At 39.2% G+C, this 21,925-nt stretch overlaps 1 pseudogene; it reads left to right on the top strand.

Annotated features, from left to right (window-relative positions):
* Nucleotides 1-11,621: 11,621 nt before the first annotated feature.
* Nucleotides 11,622-12,561, top strand: LOC142447296 (olfactory receptor 7A5-like; annotated as a pseudogene).
* The last annotated feature ends 9,364 nt before the right edge of the window (nucleotides 12,562-21,925 follow it).

Genomic DNA, 21,925 nt, shown 5'->3' with positions numbered 1-21,925 from the left:
GAATATGAAGCAGAGAGAGAGAGAGTGTCCCAACTCCATTGAGTTATTCATCTTCATAATGCCTCTAAATGAGGCCAACCAGCTGTAACCTGATTGATATGCTAAACTCCACCCCTAACTCTTAATAGTCTCAAGTTGACATCAGATCATGCAACTACCATAAACTACCCCTTGTCACCTGGACACTTTCGCACAACTCTTTGACCACATACAATTTTCAAACAATAATACAACCATATCTGTATCTAACAGGATAAAACTGTAATGCATACAATTAAAACATGTGTCCCCCTCATTCAAATATAATATTCTACAAGTGAACCAAACAAAAATATTCTGTACTTGTGTGACCACCACCATCATAGTCCTATGTACACAGTCTCTCTCCTATGAAAGTTGTAACCCAATCACTTCATGCCTTTATCCCCCATTTTGGGTGCCCAATTTCTATACTGCTATCTTATATCAACCCGGTGCTCCAAGGCAACAATCCTAATCTTTGATGTGAAGACTCTGCCTTCAAGTTGTAACCTTGTGACTTCAGCATCCATAATCAAAGTCAAATCTGAACAGGCCATCCATAAAGTCAGCTGCAATATGCAACAGTTCACAGGCACAAACATGTTAGCTTTATCTTGTCGGGTTCTGGTTAACTTAGTGGGGGCTGCCTCACTTTGCCTCAACAAGGTGTCCCATTGGCTGCCTTGCCTTTAAACCATGGGGCACATCACACATTTTTATCAACGCTAGTCCTCTTTGCTAGGAGATGAACTTCAGACCAGTCAACCTGCTCTCATTTTCTCCTCTAGTCCCTGTGAACCAGCTCCACGGGTGTCAGTGGAAAGACTCAACCCATCTCTTGATTGCTGCATTTCTCTCACTTGCACTCAGCATGTGGATCCAGCCAGTCACCTAGCAAGCATTTCATCCTGCCCACAGGCTCCCTTTAACAGTTCAGCCCTATAGTGGAGAGTTACCTTCCATGTTACAAATTATTCCAGTCTTAGGCACAAAGCAATAATTTGAAATACAAAAAGGCAGTGTTTCCCCCTCACCCAACTTGTCAACAGCCCCATGGTTAAAATTCTTCACGCTTGAAGGTTCTGAACACTGAAGACACTGGATGGGGCTTATCCTTTTAGACCCTTCTTTGAAGTTTTGTTTTGAAACCTTTCAAATTTCAATTTAATGATTGATGGCAATTATTCTTCTAAACCCTCTATTCTTCCCCCGACCCCCAAATTATTTCTATCAATCATTAAAGAACTCGGCAGAAGAAAAGGTATAGATCTAGTTACATTATTCTGGGTACTTTAGGGAAACAAATCCACAGAAACGTATGTATAAGAGAATATTTTATGTAAAGTTTAAGTGCACATATTCAAAGAAAACATCCGAACCCAGTGCTACCCAAGCCCACAAGTCCAACATTAATCCATTAACCCATAAGTCCAGCACCAATCCACAAAGACCTTCTCCATCTCACAAAACAGACATAATGATGCCAACTGCAGGAGGAGAGCCAAGTCAGTGAATAGTGAATGTGTAAGTATCCCAGGGTTGGCAGGGGTGTCCACATGGGTGGTCCAGCACCCAGGGGTACATCGGGGAAGGTCCATGAGGCTTCTGCTCAGGAATGTCTTGCAGGAAGAGAGCTTTGAAAGCTAAAGCAGGGACCTGGTTATAGCAGCTGCAAGCTGGTTCGACCATCAGAAAGCTGGAGACTTGAGGCCTAGAAAGGCAAGGCTCACTGAGCCATTTATCCCTCCACCCTTCCAATTAACCCCACAACTGTTTATCAGACAGGTTGGCACAATAAACTAACTACCTCAGTAGTAGATCCGGATCCCGAACTCAATCTTAAAACTATCAAATTCTATTCTTATCTTAACTTATCCCATATGGCCTTAGACCTCTGTATGCATTTCCTGAAGCCAGGGCAGGACCTTCTACCAGGTATTTTGACCTCAATCATTTTCACTAAGCAGCCAGCTAAAAATTTACATTTATCACAAACATTCTCACCATTTCAGACAAGATTAACCAAAGGAAATTTCTAGAAATGAAAACTAAATTTCCATATTCTTTCCAGAAAACGATCCAGTAAACTCCATGGCCATATCTGACCTCTGGCTAGCCAAAGAAAAACTACCATGAGGCAGAGTTCAAGGAAGTATCCACTCTCCATCTTTATGATTAGTTTCTCCAGTACTCCACTCTCAAGATACTATAATGTGTTAGTGCGAGTTGACGAAACAAATTCATAGACATTTCTATATGTGTAAAAGAGAACTTTATACCAGACAGCACTTTTACATTAAGAAAACATCCCAGCCAGACAGCAATTTTAAATTAAGAAAACATCCCAGCCCAGTCCCAATCAAGTCCATAAGTCTGATATTACCCCACATGTTGATCATAGTTCATAGATTCCCCTTTAGACTAATGCAGTCATGCAATGATGCTCAATGTAGGAAGATCACAGGCCCATGGATGAAAAGTCATGTGCGTCCTGTGGCAGTGGAAGCATCTCAGTGCTGGTGTGGGTCTCCACGTAGTTCCTCCAGCTCCAGGGCTCTGGCTCCATCAGAGTAGCTCCATGTGGTTTGTCATCAGGAGTACAAAGCAGTGAGACCGTCCCGCCTCAGTGGGCTATTTATCATTGTCAAACCTCCAAATGCAGTCATGAGGCTGCAGCCTGATTGACAGGCAAAACTCCAACCTTTTATTCTTAATACTCTCATGTTGACACTACATTATGTAACTGCCACGTGCAAAGGAACACTTTGTTCGTTTCCATGTCTAGTCACATACAAAGGGAATCTTTCATTATCCTGTTTTTTTATTTCTGACTCCAACCTTCACATTTGCATGTCCTTCATCTTCTCCACTCTCTCTTTGGCAGAATGCTACACCTCGCTACTCTCCAAAGTTTCTACAGAACTTTAATAGTAAAGTAATTATCTATGCAGACTCTATCATCCAGATATGAATTTGTTCGTGCTTTTTGAGGATTTGAACTACTTTCTTCTCACAGTTGTGTTCTCTTAATGGATTGTGGTCACCTGTCGTCCTCTGCATCACCAGTGTTAATTATCTTCAGCAAAAGTTTACTTGTTTGTGATATGAATGACAATACTTGATCATTTCCACATTGTGTTGGGTTCACTTTCTTTTGATTTGGAACAAGGATCTGAAAACCAGTTGGTCTGGTACCTGTTTTCCAATTTCTTTTAGATGTGTGCAAGTGTGCAGGGTGCATTGGCTTGTTGAGACACTTTAATTAATATTCAATAATTTTGGGAGTCTTATTTTTCATCACTCCCTTTCTTTGGAGCAGATTTGACTTCTTCCTTCAATCCCAGCTGTTCTTAATTATGTGTTATCCCTGAAATGGCTGAACATTGACTAATTCATTTGGTAATGTGACCCTGTTTGTTTTTTATATCTTCTTTTGCTGCTTCCTGTATTGTTCAAAATTTTATTTTTAGAATCTTGCAATATTGCCACTTAAGGCTTATGCTTTGCATCAGAAATAAAGATCATTTCATTCTTCTTCCTCGTCTGTCTTACTATGAAACCCCCTGAATCCTATCTATTCACCATGAGTGACATTGCTAGTATTTGAAATTTCAGATGGCAAACTGTCCAACATTATAGCAACATGTGGGGAAGATCACTCCACAACATGCTTACCCTGTGAAATGTAGTTATTTCCACAGCTTTCCCAAACTCCCTTTAGGAGATGAGTTGTCATGAGTTGTTGTAATAATATATATTATATATATATATATATATAATTACAAACTCATTATTACAACATAATAGATATACTGTATGTTGCAATAAATATCTGTGTGGTCATAAGATGTATATGGGATCAGGCATCAAAAACCCAGAAAAAACAAATATATATATATGAAATATGTATATAAAATCATAATTAACCCATACTTTCCTTCCTGATAACTTGTCTCCCTCTCTTTTCAAAAATAATTTTATGGGGGGGGCTCAAACAATGCTTATCAAAATCCCTACATACAACCATTGTGTCAAGTACATTTGCACATTTGTTGCCATCATCATTCTCAAAACATCTGATTTCCACTTGAGCCACTGGCATCATCTCCTCCTTCTCCCCCTCTGATCTTCCTCCCCTCCTTCATGAACCCTTGATAATTTACAAGTCATTATTATTTTGTCATATCTTACACTGTCCACGGTCTCCCTTCACCCCCTTTCCTGTTGACTGACCTCCAGAGTGGAGGTCACATGTAGATCCTTGTAATCGGTTCCCCTTTCTGCCCCACTTTCCCTCCACTGTCTAGATGTCACCCCTCTCACTACGGGATGTGCAGGGTTCATCAGCCCTGGATTTCCTGTGTTTCTAGATCCAATCCGTTCCAGTGTACATCCTCCAGGACAGCTGGATTTGTAAGTTAGAATTTGGATCATGGTACTTTTGGGGAGGAAGCATTTAAAAACTAGAGGAAAATTGTGTTTCAACATCTCTACATTGTCCCCAGATTAGCAAGTCTCCTCCTCAAGACGCTACTGTAAGGAAATGTACAGTTGCCCACATATAGCCTTTGTGTCCCCACTTTGCACTCCCCATCATTCACTATGATGTGATTTTTGTTCCTTGATGCTTTATACCCGAACCCTTTGGCACCTTGTGATCACACAAGCTGGTGCACTTCTTCCATGTGGGTTTGGTTGCTTCTGTGCTAGATGGCCGCTTGTTTACCCTCAAGTCTTTAAGACTTCAGAAGCTATACCTCTTGATAACCAGGTAACATCAGCTTTCTTCACCACACTTGCTTATGCCATCATTTGTCCTCAGGATATTATCTGGAAGGCACCACACAATGATATGATTTTTCTTTTTTTGATGCCTGAAACCCGGTACCTTCAAAACATCGTGATTACACAGGCTGGTGTGCCTCTACTGTTATTTGTGACCTTGCTGCTGAAAACTTTGAGAGATAACTCACTTATTTATGATCTCTTTAAGATTCTTTTGAATCTTGCATATCCGTGTGATTGTCTTAGAACATAGTGCTTTTATTATTCAAATGTTAAGAAAGTGTGACTCCTTAAGTTACATTTGCATAGATAAGAGTTTAAGAATGTTTTTTTTAAGTTCTTTGATGTTTGCATTCTAACCAATCCCTTGTAAGAAGAGTATAAAAACCAAGCTTTGAATATACTCCCTACTTCAGTCCATCAGACTGTTGTCCTCCCAACCCCATGCTTTGTATATGTCTCTTTTCCTTTCATCTGCACGCCTCATTTCAGATGCAGCAGATGTGGGAATAACTGGTCGAATCGTCCGCATTACCCAAGGGCCAAATTGGCATGTTTCCCTTTTGTTTTTCTCTGATATCAAGAGAAATAAATTTCTGAAGGTGGACAAGAAAAAAAATACTTCCTTAATGAGGCACATGGGAATTTCTCCACTAAAGCCACGGGGTTGTAAATACTTCACCTCTCCACACTCACGGAATTGACAGTTTCAGGTGATGAGGAAACTCAGTTTCATCTTCCAGAGGCCTCACGAGTACTTATAACCTCACGGCCTTCAAAGTTACCTTTAGCGGCAGTACAAGGAAGACGCAGCACTGTTGGACAGAGATTTTGCCCTGAAAATACCTGGATGACCTGCAACAGCCTCACAGGTGCTGGGATGGGGTGTGATTGAGGGACCTCACTAGGCTAGCCATGGGGGTATCAACTGGACTAACATGTATAAAGTAATTTTAATTAAATAAAGTCCTGCTAAGTTAAAGTACCAGGTTCTGGAGGATGATTCTGGATACACTAAATGTGGTCTTTCTCTATTGTTTCTTCTTGGTGTTGGCTCATTCATGCAATTTCTTTCTTTTTTAAAACTTTTCAAAGCAGTCTTATTAGCACTTCATCCACATGCTGAACAATGCAGTAATTCAATCAAAGCAAGTAGAGCTGTCAAAGTGTCGCCACGCAAAATTTTTTGAATTTTTTCTTCTTCCCTGTAGTCATTGTTATCAATGTAGTTTTTCCTCTAATTGTGGCAAAAATGTGCACAACAGAACATTCTCCCTCCATTTCCAAAACTTCTACCTGTACAATTCAGTGTCATGGATTATAGTCTTCAAGTTGCACAGCTAACTTCTTTCTCTCAACAGCCCTTATCCTTATTTCACCACATCTCTTTCTCCCACATTGTTAGAAGGATCCACGTAACCTCACTCAACTATTTTGCTCCTCCAGCAATTCATGAAAGATTTATTTAGCACTAAATTATACTCTGGAAACAAAGAAATGGGAAGATATTGCTCCTTCTCTGAGGAATCTCACAGTTTTCAAAAGGTAACAGACATATTAAAAAAATAATGGCCATGTCCTAGGATGGTTCAACAATTCTGGTGAAGTGGGTCATATCACTGCCTCTTCTGGGAGGTTGATGGAGAATTCACAGAGAAGCTCTTAATAATATTGAACCTCAAAGGAGGTGACAAGAGGGGAGCAATATTGGGATCATTATTCGAACTGTCATTTATGCTTAGGAAATTACATGAAATAGTTCATATGTGATGATGACTGAAGGCAAGGAATGAAAAGTGGTGGATGAGTGTGGCCACGTGGGCAGCAGTGAGACAAAGAAAGCCGTATTCTTACCACAGGATTGACATTCTGAAAGGTGTGGGGAGTCGGTACAGAGACTGTGGCAGAGGGTGTGTGCTGCCAGGCTCGCGCTGTGGAGAAATTGTCCTGGTCAATGCAAGCAACCCAGTCCTGCTGCTGTCAAATCCCTGCAGAGAGAAAAGGTGGAAATAGCACAGGAGAAGTGAGGGATGCATCATGTGTGACGGGTTGCAATATAATTCATCTTGAAATGTACTGAGTAATGGGAGGCACGCTCGACATTTTAAATTATGTATTTTATTTAATTCCTTACATTCTCTCTGAAACTGTCGTCACGAATGTAATTTAAGGGATGATGAAGATGAGAGTTGCCACAGTGACTTTGCTTGTCCAACGCGTGTCATGGCGTCTGGGTGAAGCTTGTTTCCAAGGGGTTTTCATTTATCTCATGTCTCTTATTTGACTGAATTTTCTTGTTTGAACACGTTTATAATTACAGAAAACATGAAACTACAGTAAGGTAGTTCTCTTTGGCCTCATCTGTAGTATCTCTTACTAATATCTTCCATGAAAAGTCCCACGTTGCATTTATTGGTCATGATCTGCCACTCCTGTGGCTGATAAGCACTTCCTCATTTTGACGATCATGTTAGTGTTGAGGCACACTGGTCAAGCATTTTAGAGACTGTCTTTCAGTTGGCTTTTGCCTAATGGTTGTCAAATGCTTCAATTTATTATGGGATTTCTTTATGTTTTTATGAACCAGGAGGGATGTGTCTTACCCACCTATCCATTTAACAACAGCTGTAAATTTACTTGGGTTTTGATTGTGATTGTGTTAAACCTACAGATCAAATTGTGAAGGATTTATATCTTCAGAATAATTAAGGTCCTTCCAATTCATGAACAAAATATACCTTTAATTTTTCTTTTAGAAGTATTTGGTAGGTTACAGTCTATCTATTTTGATAGAATTTTATTAGACTAACTCCTATGTATTATTGTTTTTATTGAAGTGCTTTCTTTGATCATTGACATGTAGAAAACACTTCACTGTTGTATACTTTTATGGTTGTTTCTTTGGGATTTCTCTGTAGATAATGATGACTTCTACGAACAAAGAGTGCTTTATTTTTACCTTCCCAATCTGTACACCTTCTTATTTTTAAATATTTTTTGCTATTGTTCTCCCTAGGACTCCCAGAACACTTTAAATGTGGTCATCCATAAGTGTGTCATGAATCAAAGTGGAAATTTTTTGCATTTTCAACATTGAGCATGATTCATATTTGCAAGATTTAATAGATGTACTTTACGAATGTAAGGAAGTTTGTGGAAAAAATAAAATCACAAATCTTTATTTTAATTTTTACCAAATGCTATTGTTCTTCAGTTGATATGATATGACTATTTTAATGTAGCTTATGTAAGACATTACTTTTTCTGAATTTCAAATCTTGAATCAGTCTTTAATTCCTGAAACAACTCCTACTATTTGCATTGTACAATTATTTTCATACGGTATTTTATTTGATTTTCTAGTATTTTTCTGAGGATCTTTGTATTTATGTTCATGAGTGATGTTGATCTACAGTTTTGCTACAATTTCCAAATGTGGTTTTGATATGACATCAATGCTAACTTCACAGAGTAAGTTGGGAAATGTTCCCTATGCTTATTTTCTGGAAGAGATTGTACAGTATTAATTTCATTCCTGTCCTAAAAGTTGATAGAATCCCGTAGCATATCTCTAATATGTTAAACAATTATTGCCCCCCAAACATTGAATTAAAAAAAATAGTTGAAATCTGCATTTCTTTGCTCTTGTATTTTTTCCTATATATATTTCAATAATTTAATGATATTTGAACAGAATCTTTATAATGTGAGTATAGGAATCCTTTTATGTCTTAAAGTTTGAAATATTTATCTAGTTATGTTGCTCTTCTGAGTATTGTGGGATTAACAGTAGGGATTGAAGACTGATATCTTCTTTACTGTGATCCTTTCATATCTTTTAATAATCTCCTGTCTTCTTTTTTTTTTGCACCATGTTTTCCCCTCAGTAGACTAGTTTTCTTTCTCTCTCTATTGCATGGTAGAATATCAATACAAAAGATCTCTGCGACAGGGCTGACTGGTCCTTGATATTCCTACAACCATGACTGTCTCCTCAGAATCCCTGAATTATGCAATGCAGTTCTCAGAGGAGGGAAAAACGGACTGGCTAATTTGTAAAGTGCTTTTCCCTGCTGGATCAGCTCAGTCTGAGGTGTATCATTCAACATTATGGTTGAAAATGGAGAGGGTAGGAGAAGAGATGATTGAAGTATTGATCAAATATCTTAAGCAAACATCTTAAGCTGTCTTCTATAATCAGAACATGCAAATGTTATGCAAAACAGGTGAGTCCGTTTTATGGAAAGCTGAATTATGTATCATGTAGGTATCTTTTATTAGCATATACAAATAACATCAAGTAACATAATGTAGTTAGTTTGCATCAAGTCAGTTCCAGCTCATGCCAGACGCGTGCATGCAGAGCAGAACCGCTCTCTAAGATTTCAGGGCGGGGACTTTTAGGAAGCTAGTGAGTAGGCTTTTCTCTGAGGCTCCTCTGATATGGCAGCAACTGGCAGCCTTTCTGGTACCAATCAAGTGCTTCACCATTTGTCCCACCTGGGACTCTGAATAATATAATAATATAAAAATATAATACCAAGAATGCTTAATGAAGTAACATCCCCTGTGATGTGGTGTCTAAGAATACTCATTGAACTCTGAGGCCCCATGTTATGGCGTGTTCCATGGCATCATGATCATCAGACTCTTGATTTTTCTCTACTCCTAACTGTACACTCAATCCTGCTTCCCGTTTCACTCATTCATGCCATCCTCCTCGTTATGGCCACAACATGTGAGCAATATTCTTGTACCAAGGACTTGGCACTACTTCTATCTTTGTCTAAAATATTTTCACATTTTTCATTTGCCTAGCATCATAAGTGCCTTCTGACTTTCTATTCAAAGCCTCTTTATTAAAGGTGACTGTACAATGAAGCGGAGCCCTGGTGCAGTAGTGCTCATGCGTTGGCCTGAGATCTGCAGAATCGACAGCTGGAAAACCGGCAGCAGTTCCGTGGAAGTAAGACAGGGCTTCCCACTCCCTTAAACAGTGTCAGTTTCAGGAACCAGCAGGAGGGTCGCTATGAGTCAGCATTGATTCAAGGCAGTGGGTTTTGTTCTATAAGGAAGCTTTTCCATTCCTTGGTATAACTTTTTGTTGTTGTTGTGACTCCTAGCTACATGAATATGATTAGAGGAAATCCACTCAACCCTGTACCATGACACAATTGTTATGTTCGAGGACATGTTTTTGCAGCCACTGTATCAATCCATCTCACTGAGGATCTTCAACTTTGGTTGCCACTGCTCTACTTTACTTTATGTCATCAAGGCAATAATTATAAATCATTTACTTATCATTAATGGTCTGCTGGCCCCTGGATGCAAAATGGTTACCCTTTGGACTACTAAGTGCAAGGTCAGCAGGTGAAATCCACCATCCTATCTTCAGGAGAAAGACTGAGCTTACTACTCCTATAGAGTCATAGTCTGGGAAACCCACAGGGGCAGTTCTACCTTGTCTCACAGGGTCGATATGAGTTGGCATCAAATTGATGTAAGAATAAGAGTAAGGAATTCACTCTCCATTTCCTATATATATATATATATATATATATATATACATACATATATATATATGTATGTATATATATATATATCCTACAAGAACATTTGAGGGCAGAAATATATAAATTTTTATAAATTAGATGAAGTTTTATAGAACAGATCATAGTTATGCATTCAGTAATCCATAAACATTCTGATTCAACTCATCTCTTACAATCCCACTTCTTCCCCATATTTCCTGTGTCCATTTTTTCTTGCTTATATTTCTGAACTTTGTTCTTAAGAATTGCTGCTCTGTGGATCTTAAATATTTAATTATTATAGCTGAATGTGCATTCAGTTCTAGACTGGAAGGGTAAGGGCTCCACGAGCCTCTCTTGGCCAGTATACTGGTGTCTTGTATGATTTTGAGTTTGTTCTGTAACTCCCCCCACCTGTAACTCATTCTATGTAAGATCTTCTAACCTGAATATGTTCATAGCAGATATTTGTAGAGCAGCACCATCTAGTTCTTCAGATCCACAGCTATGGAGACTGAGGTTGGCAGACTCCATAAGTCTGTTTACCTCATTCTTTTCATGTGTCTTTCAATTTACATCTTTCTTCTTTCTTCTGGATGAGGAGATGTCAGTAGGTCCAACTCAGCTGACTTTTCATAAGGTTTTCAATACTGCAGTTACTACTCATCAAATAAAGGCAATGGTTTAAAAATTTCATTGCAGTTTTCAGTGACTTGCAGAATATTTGGTGTTAACACCAAGGGCTCAAGTAGAAAGCAAATGCTTTGAGCATGATGAAGGCAACAAATGGCCAAATGTGCTTGACACACAATGGATGTATGTATGGATTGTGATAAGAATTGTATGAGACTGGAATAAAATGCTTTTTAAAAAAAGATAATGATGATGGCAACCTATGTACAAATGTACTTGACACAATAGATGGATGTGTGCATTGTGATTAGAGCTGTACAAGCCCCCAAAAGAGGATTAAAAAAGAAGAGAATACGTGGCAAACAATAATTTGTTGAACATATTTGATGAATGAAGAAATCAAAGTTTCATGGAAGTTGAAGTATTTTTATTGCCTTTTTTAAAAAAAATGTGATTTGAAGAAAAGAAGGCTAGTCAGATGTGTTACCAAAGATTAACATTCAGGATTTGTGACATTCTCCACTTAATATGATATTGGAATTAACTTACATGCTAAAATGGAATATACGGCAGATCTGTTAAACCGGTGTTAAATTCTTACAACTAAGTTGCATTGTTCTTTTCTTTTCCAGTAGCTTCTTCAGCTACATGGAACCAAGAAACCGCACACATTTTCAACCTTTCATCCTTTTGGGGCTCTCAGAAGACGCAGAGCAGCAGCCTGTCCTCTTCGGACTGTTCCTGTCTATGTCCTTGGTCACCTTCACTGGGAACCTGCTCATCATCCTGGCCATCTCCACAGACTCCCACCTCCACACACCCATGTACTTCTTCCTCTCCAACCTCTCCTTTGCTGACATCTGTTTCACCTCCACCACTGTCCCAAAGATGCTGATCAACATCAAGGTGCAGAACAGAGTTATCATGAACACTGTATCACCCAGATGTATTTTTTCCTGGTTTTTACAGGATTGGATCATTTCCTCTTAATACTGATGGCTTATGACTTGTTTGTGGCCATCTGTCACCCACTGCACTACACGGCCATCATGAACCCAAGATTCTGTGGCCTCCTGCTTCTGGCCTGCTGGTTATTGAGTGTACTGCATGCGTTATTACATGGGTTAATGGTTTTGCGTTTGTCTTTTTGTAGAGTTGGAAATCTCCCATTTTTTCTGTGAACTTAACCAGGTAATGCAACTTGCTTGCTCTGACGCATCCCTCAATACCTTATTTCACAACTGGGCTTCTGGGTGTTATCCCACTCAGTGGGATCCTTTTCTCTTACACAAAGATTGTGTCCTCCATTTTGAAAATTGCCTCAGCTGAGGGCAAGTATAAAGCCTTTTCCACTTGTGGGTGTCACCTCTCTGTGGTTTCCTTGTTTTATGGTACCACTTTTGGGGTTTTTCTCAGTTCTGCTCCTACTAAAAATTCCAGGTCGAGTGCAATAGCCTCCGTGATGTACACTATAGCCACACCCATGCTCAATCCCTTTATCTACAGTCTGAGAAACAAGGACATAAAGCAGGCCCTAGGGCATCTTTGCAGTCGAAACTTATTCTCTACAAAGCAGAACCATCTCTAGATTAGAGAGCTACTCATGAGATAGAGAGTTGAGAATTGTGAAGATCTGAGTCCTCCTTTCCTCAGTGCGCACATCTCCTTTATATTCCCAATTTAATCTGCTTTCTTTTTATACATAATGCGCAAGTGCTTCCTGCATATTTCTTCCATAGGTGTTTATTTGTATCAACATCCTGTCCTCAACAGAAAATTCTTTTAGGGTGACTGAAGATTGAAACATGAATCATCCTCAATTGCTAATCATAGAATATACCTGTCTACAATTATCCCATAGGAAAAGCTTTATTATTTTTCTCAAACTTGAAACTGTTGAGATATAAATTTTCAAATTTCTATTTGGATAGCCTATTTGTATCGCTAAATTCTGGCATTAGATATTTGATCTTTCGATTATTTTCTTTAAAGTGAATGATTTGAACCTTTATAAGCATGTTCTTGAGAGTTGATTTGTGTCTATCGAATGCTCAGTATTCTCAGTGAGTTGGCAGGTACCACTTGGTCTTCCTTTATGATGTTCTGTAACACAATGTCATCAATGCCAGCATGAGGGCTGCAATTAACAGTCAATTAGGTGTGCGAGGATGAGTGTGGATTGCAACCTCTTTGCTCAAGTCACAATCCTGATCCAGTTGCAAGGACATTTCTTTGACTGTGTAGCCCAATTCTCATACAAGTGGATGCTGTGAGAAAATGTGGATGCTTCTTGATGGGCCTTGTTGTTGCATCTGTCTTGTTGAGTTCTTATTCTTTGGACTTGAACCAAATGGCCTGCCATATTGCCTGCCAATACTGAGAGCTATAGGCAACCTCTTCTCTGCCTGTGAGCCTTGTATTTGCTCTCATGTCCAGTGAGATGCCTGATCTAATGTCAATGTTTTCATCCACATTTGAAGCCAGGTTGTTACTGCTGAACCCACAAAGCTACAGTGGTCAGGAGAAGTCTACTGCTTAACAACGGACACTGTGTTAGGAACCAGACTAGACCTATCCACTTCTATAGCTGTTTGAGCTATTTCCTTCATATAAATCGCTCTGTTTATTATATTCATGAGTATCATGTTTTTTGCTTCTCTAGAGATGGAAACCTAACACCTTTGGTCTGAACGTGGTTGTAGAGAAACAAAATCATGTATGAATTTTCCAAATTTGTTGCAAGTCTGATTAATTTTCCAAGTGTTATTCGCTCTGCCTCTTTTAATTTGCTACCATTATTAGTAACAAGGGTGCTGTTAACTCAAGTGAATTGACAATGTTATTACGTAAAGTATTACCACCAACAGATTAACTTTTGTTGAGGAATGAAGTGCTGGATGTTCATGTCTTTGATCATTTTCAACAATTGTGTGATGATGAGAAGTATAGGGAACTTGATTGGTTGCTACGACTTTTAATAGAGAAAGTGGTAATTGAAGGAGTTACGCTCAGGACTTAGGAAGCATTTCTTAATTGCCACATAGAAGACCTTGTCACAATAAAATTAAAAATATGTTGACTTCAAGAAATAGTACAACATAGAAAAAACTTAGCAGTCAGGAAAAGTTATTTTTCCCGAAAGAAAGACTTTTTATTCATTAGAATTCAAACTGTCCAATCAAAAGTTATTGGAAGCATATATGTTATTGTACATAGCATATATGATGAACAATAATGGTTTTAAAATCTAAAATGTTTATCTATTAGAAGTCAAATAGTTAGGTGTAATGTATAATTTTCTCTACTTAGAAAAAATTTCGATATACTATCACACAGCTCTAAATTAAAGAAAAATTAGTAATTTAAAAAGCTTTAGTAAGAGTACAAACTCATCCCCAAACTATTTGAATGAACAAAAAATTTACTTCCGAATACCTAGTTTTCCTTCTAAAGATTGTTGTTGATGTACCCTTCCATATGTTTATACCTGTATTTAATCCCAGCTGCTCTGAGAAAGAAGCACTTCCTGAATTAGATATGAAACATTGTTTTTTCCTCTCATTTGCTTCAATTAAAAAAACAAATATCCAAGTAGAACGATGGTAGAAAAGAGAGTTGTCCATTGGGTTTGAAATTTAAAACAAGAGCTATTTCAGAAAAATCCAAGTGGAAATATAATCCCTACACATTCTATAAAAGACCCATGCTCACATTTTCAAATCCAATCATCAACCAATATGTAATGGTAGAATATCTTATTTCTGAAAATCAGGAATGAGAATTAAAATGTCCATGAGAAGGCCTGGTTTCCCAGTGATGAGGCTTCATGTCGTGTAATGAATTTTACAGATTGTATTCATAACAAATCTCTGAGAAGTTTAGGTTGTTTCAAGTTAAAGGAAGTAGTCATCATCTGTGTCCTAGTCTACTTTCTCCTCACATTTCATTACTGAGATGATGCTTAATTCTAGGCTATATCAGACAGTGTATTAAAGCTTATATCACACACCTAGTAAATGTCTAGAAACATTTTTAGAAACATTTTGTGATATTAAGAATACCTGGTGGTGCAGTGTGTTAAGTGCTAGGAAATTAGTCCCAAGTTAAGCAATTCAAACCTTCCAGGAGAAAGATGAGGCAGTCTGCTCATGTAAAGATTTACCACCACAGTTACCCTCAGAATTCAGCACTTTAATCAACCACATAGAAACAAGAAGGAACCCCCCCCCAACAGACAGAATTTATCCTCATGGGCCTTGCAGACTGTGCTAGTCGACGTTAACAAGACAAACAAATTCATCAGACACCAATCTGTGTGTAAGAGAGAACTTTATATCCAAGAGCAATTGTACATTAAGAAAACATCCCAGCCCAGTCCAGATCAAGTCCATAAATCCAATATTACCCTATATGTTGACCCCAGTTCATAAATTCCTCTTAAGCTTCACACAACCATGCAATGATCCTCAATTCAGGAAGATAACAGGTCCATGGATATTAAATCTTGTGGATCCAGTGGCAGTGGAAGTATCTCAGTGCTGGTGTGGGTCTCCATATGGCTCCTCCAGTTCCAGGGCTCCGAAAGGTCCATGTGGCTTGTCATAAGGAATGTGAAGAGAGAGAGATTGTCCCATTTTCAGTGAGTTATTTATCTTCATCATGACTCTAAATGAGCTCATACAGCTGTGATATGATTGATATGCTAAACTCCACCCCTAACTCTTAATAGTCTCAAGTTGACACCAGATTATGTAACTACCACAGACTACCCCTTGTCACCTGGACACTTTCACACAACTCTTTGGTCATATGTAATTTTCAAACAATAATACAATTATCTCTGTATCTAACAGGATAAAACTAAAAGGCATGCAATTAAAACATGTGTCACCCTCACTTAAACATAACATTCTACAAGTGAACTAAACAAAAATATTCTATTCTTATGTAACCACCTACATCATAATCCTATGAACATACTCTCTCACCTATGAAAGTTGTAAGCCATTAACTTCATCCCTTTATGCCTCCATTTTGGGAATCTAATAACATTATGTGTGGTCCTGCTTTAAAACTGCCGGCACCAGCACCATGACAGGCTGTATAAAACCAAAGTCTAGGGCAGGCTTAAGCTCTAATTTCAGATTCCAGGACACTGAGGTAATTCTGTCAGAGAAGGCTTCACCTGTCCCAGATGACCAGTAGGGATCAGTGACTACCACACCAAACTGACCAGTCAAGAGAATATGCGTGGAACTACTCACCAACCACCACTGGACAACGCTGATGCCAGAAGCTTTCTCCAATAAGTTTAAAGAACAGCAACACTGGACTGCCCCCCGTCCCTGGCCCCATAAAAGCCCAGGGAACAAAGAACTCAGGACTGAACCCCTTTTGGACGCTGGGTCCCCGCTGCGCTGGGCAGTGGAGGGAGGAAAGCCCTCGCTCGAGCTAGCAAATAAACTCCTTTTGCTGCTTTTGCATCTCAACTGGTCATAATTATTCTGTGCACTCAAGGTGAGCTCATGTCCCCTCCCCCAATCCAACAATTACTGCCGTGTTATATCAACCCAGTGCTCCGACAATCCTAATCTTTATTGTCAAAACTCTGCCTTCAAGTTGTAACCTTGTGACCTCAGCACCCATAATCAAAGTCATATCTGAACAGGCCATCCATAAAGTCAGCCTCAATGTGCATCAGTTCACAGGCTCAAATATCTACCCTTCATCTTGTTGGGTCTGGTTAACCCAATGTGGGCTGACTCACTTTGCTTCAACAAGGTGTACAATTAGCTGCCTTGCCTTTAGATCATGGGACCCATGACAAATTTTCAACAATCTTAGCCCAGTCCCGATCAAGTTCATAAGTTGTTATTACCCCACATGTCGATCCTACTCCATAAATTTGTCTTTAGACTAATGCAGCCATGCAATGATGTTCAAAGTAGGAAGATCAAAAGCCCCTGGATGGAAAGTCTTGTGCATCCTGTGACAGTGGAAGCATCTCAGTGCTGGTGTGGGCCTCCAGATGGTTCCTCCAGCTCCATCAGAGTAGTTCCATGCGGCTTGTCATCAGGAGTACAAAGCAGTGAGACTGTCCCACCACCAATGAGCTATTATTTTTGTCATGCCTCCAAAGGTGGTCATGAAGCTGCAGGCTGATTGGCAGGCTAAACTCCACCCCTTCATTCTTAATAATTTCATGTTGACACTTCATTATGTACGTGCCACGTGCAAAGGAACACTTTGGCTGTTTGTTTCCATGTCTGGTCACGTTCAAAGGGAATCTTTTCATTATCCGGTTCTTTATTACTGATGCCCGCCTTCACATTTGCATGTCCTTCATCTCCACTCTCTCTTTTGCAAAACGCTGCACCTCACTACTCTCCAAAGTTTCTGCTGAACATTCATAGTAAAGTAAATATCTGTGCACACTGTTACTCAGATATGTATTTGTTTGTGCTTTTTGAGGATTTGAACTACTTTTCCTCTGACTATTGTGGCCTCTTGTTGGCTTGTGGTCACCTGTCATCCTCTGCATTATCAGGTTAATTATCTTCTGCAAAATTTTACTTGTTTCTGACATGAATGACAATATTTGATCACTTTCAGATTGTGTTGGGTTCACTTTCCTTCTGACTTGGTACCAGTATCTGCAAGTCAGTTGGTCTTGTACCTGTTGTCCAACTTGTTTTAGATGAGTGAGAGTCTGCAGGGCTGCATTGATTTGTTGAAACATTCTTATTAAGATTCCATCAATTTTTAGAGTCTTATTTTTCACCAATGATTTTCTTTGGAGCAGATTCGACTTCTTCCTTCAATCCTAGCTGTTCTTGATCATGTGTTATCCCTGAAATGGCTGAACATTGACTAATTCATTTGGCAATGTGACCCTGTTTGTTTTTCTGTCTTCTTTTGCAAATAGAAAAACCACATAGAAAACCAAAAGCCCAAACTGAAAAGCCTGAAAGTGTTTCAGATCTGCATATTGATCTTTATGAGTGTTTCCAGGTGAGTTCTGGGGTGTCAGGCCCTGGCCCCCAACTCCACTTTTGGTATGTATCAGGGACTTAGTTGCTTTGCTCCCCTTGCTGCTCTGCTGTATATCTTTATTATTCACTCTGGTTCAATGGGGTGGGATGGGGCATGTCTCCGACAGTATGAAATAGTCTTCTAGAAGATCCTATTCCTGTCTGGGTAGAAATCTAAAGTTGTGTCATCTTTTCTCTTCATTTTGTGTGACCTGTAGATGTTTAGAGACTTTTTGGACATGATTCCAATGTACTCTCTGCCAATACCTGAGTAAACATGAAACTTTGCTTGTGGAACAAGTAACAGTCTCAGAATCCCACAGAGGCAAATATATAACACCCTCAGTGCTCACCCCATTACAATGGGGTCAGATTGCATATGTCTCCCACAGTATAAAACAGTGGTATAAAAGATCCTATTCCTGTCTAGGTAGAAATATAAAGCTGTGTCATCTTTTTTCTTTATATTTTGTGACCTGTAGATGTGGAGATACCTTTTTGAGATGATTCAATAGTCCTCTCTGCCAAACCTGACTGACAAGGATGACTTTCTTTTTATTCAAGGATTATTGTCAATTAATCACAATGAAAGATATGGTAAAAATACAGTGGTTAGACTGTGTGGAGTTATATGTGGTCAGAATAAAACTCTGATGTCTCAGTGAATTATGTCCAGCTGTGTTCTTTAGCCCTCCAGAGAAGGAAATGCACCCATAGCACAGTCATTGTGGGTTACCCTGGATGCTAGAGACACCAAAATAGAAAGGACAACCTCTTGGGAGAATGAGTTCAATGAGATAAAAGTTGAACCTGGAGCTGCAAGTTGTCTCCCCAGGGTCAAATTGGCACAAGTTTGCCTTTTGTTTTTCTCTGAGATCCAGAGAAGTAAATCTGAAGTTGCGTAAGACAAAAGAATATTCCTTAATGAGGCTCATGGGAATTTCTCCTCTAAAGCCACAGGATTGTAAATACTTCACCTCTCCACACTCATGGAATTGACAGTTTCAGGTGGTGAGGAAACTCAGTTTCATCTTCCAGAGGCCTCATGAGTACTTACTTCCTCATGCCCTTTCTGCAGACACAACTTCTCACTTTAGCAGCAGCACTAGGAAGACGCAGCACTGTTGGACAGAGACTCTTCCACGAAAATACCTGGATGACCTGCAGCCGCCTCACAGGTGCTGGGACGGGGTGTGAGTGAGGCACCTCACTCTCCTAGCCATGGGGATATCAACTGCACTAACCTATAGAGCCATTTTAACAATATAAAGTCCTGCTAAGTTAAAGCCCCAGATTCTGGAGTACGATAAACTGAATGTCTTCTTTCTCTAAGCTTTCTTCCTGGTGTGGGCTCATTCATCCAACTTCTTTCTTTTTCCAAATTTTTAAAAACAGTTTCTTTAGCACTTCATCCACATGCTATACAATGCATTAATTCCATGAAAGCAAGAAGAGCTGTCAAAGTGTCACCATATGCAATTCTAGAATGTTTTCTTCTTCCCTGTCGTTATTGTTATAACTGTAGCTTTCTTTCTAATTGTGGGAAAAACAGAACATTCTCTAAGTCCAAAACTTCTACTTGTGCAGTGTTGTTGATTATACTCTTTACATTGCACAGCCAAGTTCTTTCTCTCAGCAGCACTTATCCTCATGTCACCACATCTCTTTCTCCCATGGTGTTAGAAATATCTATGCAAGCTCACAATGAAACCTATTTTGCTCATCCATCAACTCATGAAATATTTATTTAGCACTAAATTGTACCCTGGAAACCAATAAATGGGAAGACATTTCTCCTTCTCTCAGGAATCTTACAGTTCTCAGAATCCATTAGTATTTCTCTAAGATGTGAAACAATTATTGTCCTTATACTAAAAATGTCTCCCCAAAACATGGCTTTTTGAGAAAAAATAGTTGAAATCCTCTGTTGTACTCTTCTATTTTTTCCTATGGGTATTTCCATCATTTGCTCATTTTTGAATAGCATCTTATGAGAGTAAGAAACCTTTTTTATGTCTTAAAGTTTGAAATGTTTTTCTAGTTACATTATTGTTCTGCGTGATATGGGATTTAGAAGTAGGGATTATGAGGCTGTTATCTACTCTGTTTCTCACATATCTTTTAATAATGTCCTGTCTCCTCTATTTGTCTACACCGTATTCCCTCTCAGTAGACTAGCTTTGTCTCTTTCTCTATTACATGGTAGGATATCAATCAAAGGATCTCTGCGACAAGGCTAATTGGTCCTTGATATTCCCACAATCATGACTGTCCCCCCAGAATCCCTGAATTATGCAATTCAGTTATCAGAGGAGGGAAAAACGTACTGGCTCATTTGTAGAGTGTGTTTCCCTCTTGGATCAGTTCAGCCTCATCTGCATAATGCACCACTATGGTTGAAAGTGGAGGAGGAAGGAGAAGATATTACTGAATGAGACAACTATTGACCAAATCTCTTAAGCAAGCATCTTAAGCTGTCTCCTATAATCAGAACATGCAAATGCTATTCCAAACAGGAGAGAGAGTCCATTTTATGGAAAGCTGGATCATGTATCATTTAGGTACCGTTTGTTAGTATATACAAATAACATAATGTAGCTAGTTTGCATCAAGTCAGTCCAAGCTCATGGCAGACATGTGCATGCAGAGCAGAACCGCTCTCTAAGGTTTCAGGGCAGGGACTTTTAGGACGCTGTCACTAGGTTTTTATCTGAGGCTCCTCTGATGTGGCTGCAACTGGCAACCTTTCTGGTACCAATCAAGTGCTTCACCATTTGTCCCACCAGAACTCAGAATAATGTAATACCAAGTAATCTTAATACAGTTGCATCCACTGTATCATGATGTGATGTGTTTCAATATTCCATCTAAGAATACTCATAGAACTCTGAGACCCCATGTCATGGTGTCTTCCGTGGCATCATGATCATCAGACCCCCTGTTTTTTTCTACCCCTAACTGTACACTCAATTCAGCATCTTTTTTTTCACTCATTCATACCGTCCTCCTTGCATTGCCACAACATGTGAGCAATATGCTTGTACCAAGGACTTTGCACTACTTATTTCTTTGTCTAAAATGTTTTCACATTTTTTGTTTGACTAGCATCCTAAATACCTTCTGAGTTTCTATTCAAAGCCTCCTTATTAAAGATGACTGTACAACGAAGCAGAGCCCTGGTGCAGTAGTGCTCATGCGTTGGCCTGAGATCTGCATGGTTGGCAGTTGAAAGCCGCCAGCAGCTCTGTGGGAGCAAGACTGGGATTCCCATTCCCTTAAACAGTTTCAGTATCAGGAACCAGTAAGAGGTCGCTACGAGTCAGCATTGATTTAAGGCAGTGGATTTTGTTCTACAAGGAAGAATTTCCATTCCACCGTATAGCTTTTTGTTGTTGCTGGGACTCCTAACTACATCAATGCGATACTAGGAAAATCCGCCGAATTCTGCACCATGGACACAATTGTTATGTTCAAGGACATAGTTTTGCAGCCACTGTATCCATCCATCTCATCGAGGGTCATCAACTTTTGTTGCCTCTGCTCTACTTTATTTCATCAAATCAATAATCATAAATCATTTATTTATAATTCATATTCTACTGCCCCCCTGGTGGCACATTGATTTCCCCTTTGGCTGCTGACAGCAAAGTCAAAACTCCCAGCCTCTATTCAGAAAAAAGACTCTGTTTCTATTCATGTAAAGAGGTACAGTCTTGGACAACCACACGGACAATTGTACATTAACTCATAGGATCAAAGTGAGTTGACATTAACTTGATGTGAGAGTGAGAATGAGGTATTCACCTTCCTCCTTAAGTACATATATGTCCTAGAATAACATATGATGGCATATATATATAATGAATTAGATAAAGGTTTATATAACAGACATACCTAGGCATTCAGCAAATTCATAATCAT

Source organism: Tenrec ecaudatus, chromosome 1, assembly GCF_050624435.1.
Source record: "Tenrec ecaudatus isolate mTenEca1 chromosome 1, mTenEca1.hap1, whole genome shotgun sequence".
Lineage (NCBI taxonomy): Eukaryota > Metazoa > Chordata > Mammalia > Afrosoricida > Tenrecidae > Tenrec > Tenrec ecaudatus.
This window is presented reverse-complemented; position numbering and strand designations above follow the sequence as displayed.